Genomic DNA, 1,409 nt, shown 5'->3' on the forward strand with positions numbered 1-1,409 from the left:
TAGGTGACTTTGTTTCTTCAGTAGAACACAAACGAAGATTTTTAACTCAAACCGTTGCAGTCTGTCAGTCTAATAATGCAAGTGGATGGGAATCACGGCTTTGAGAGTCAAAAAACATACACAAACAAAACCAAATTAAACCCTGCGGCTCGTAACAATACATTGATGTGTAAAGACACGAAACGATCGGTCTGTGCAAGAAACTGAACAGTATTTATACGGCGGATCGCAGACTTAAAAGTGCATTACTGCCACCTATCTCACAAATGGATCATTGACACTCCTAATTGAGATTGTAGATAGAGTATCAATGGTCCATTTGAGAGAGAGGTGGCAGTAATGCACTCATAAGTCTGCGATCCGCCGTAAAGCAAGAAGAAGAAGAAGATGCGTCAGAAGCCGTGATTCCCATCCACTTCCATTATAAGACTGACAGACTGCAACGGTTTGAGTTAAAAATCTTCGTTTGTGTTCTACTAAAGAAACAAAGTCACCTACATCTTGGATGCCCTGGGGGTAAGCAGATAAACATCACATTTTCATTTTTGGGTGAACTATCCCTTTAATGACAAACTTTGGAACGTTAAATGTATTACAGGCTATTAAGCTGTTAAGTAAAAATCCACTCTGCAAGTCTGCATTTTTCAGAACTATTCAGGGTTCAAAACAAGCTGTTTCAACCGTATCTGTAATTTCTTGTCATTTAACACATAGTTTTTGACTCATCCCTCAGTTTGTAATGACAAGCAAAAATCATGTTTGCACTAATGCAGAAACAAAAGAAGGCATTCAAGAAGCTTTATAGTTAAAGCTCTTAATTACTTCAGTACAAAAAATGTGTTTCTAAAAGATCCTTTTAATGATGAATTTCTGATTGTTTCCGACAAAAATCCTCTTTTTTACTGCATTTTATTTCCAGTTTAGTTTATTTCTAATTGTCTCTATTATTTTTTTGTTTTCAGAGTTTAACTTTTATTTTAGTAGTTTTGGGGTGCCAAAGCTAACTGGTACTATTTTTTTTTTAATGTCTTCTTTTTTTATCTATCATTTTAGTGTTTTCAGAGTTTAACTTTTATTAGTATTTTCAGGGCTGCCAAAGCGAACTGATATTATTTAAAAATGTCCTATTTTTATATTTTTCTATCTATTATTTTAGTGTTTTCAGAGTTTAACTTTTATTTTTAGTATTTTCGGGGCTGCCAAAGTTAACTGGTGTTACTTAAAAATGTTTATCAGCATAAAATTTCCCAGTGTAATTGCTGACTGATGGGTTGTGAAGGTTTCAAATTTGATCAATTTTTATTAATATCACCTACCATGTATCCCAAACTAAAATTAATTTGTGACCATTTTTTTTTTTTTTCTTTAGTTATGTGGTCCTGAGTCAAAGAATTGTATTTAATTTTTAA

This window comes from Sinocyclocheilus rhinocerous, unplaced genomic scaffold (genome assembly GCF_001515625.1).
Source record: "Sinocyclocheilus rhinocerous isolate Xijiao unplaced genomic scaffold, SAMN03320098_v1.1 scaffold257, whole genome shotgun sequence".
In the NCBI taxonomy this organism is placed as follows: domain Eukaryota; kingdom Metazoa; phylum Chordata; class Actinopteri; order Cypriniformes; family Cyprinidae; genus Sinocyclocheilus; species Sinocyclocheilus rhinocerous.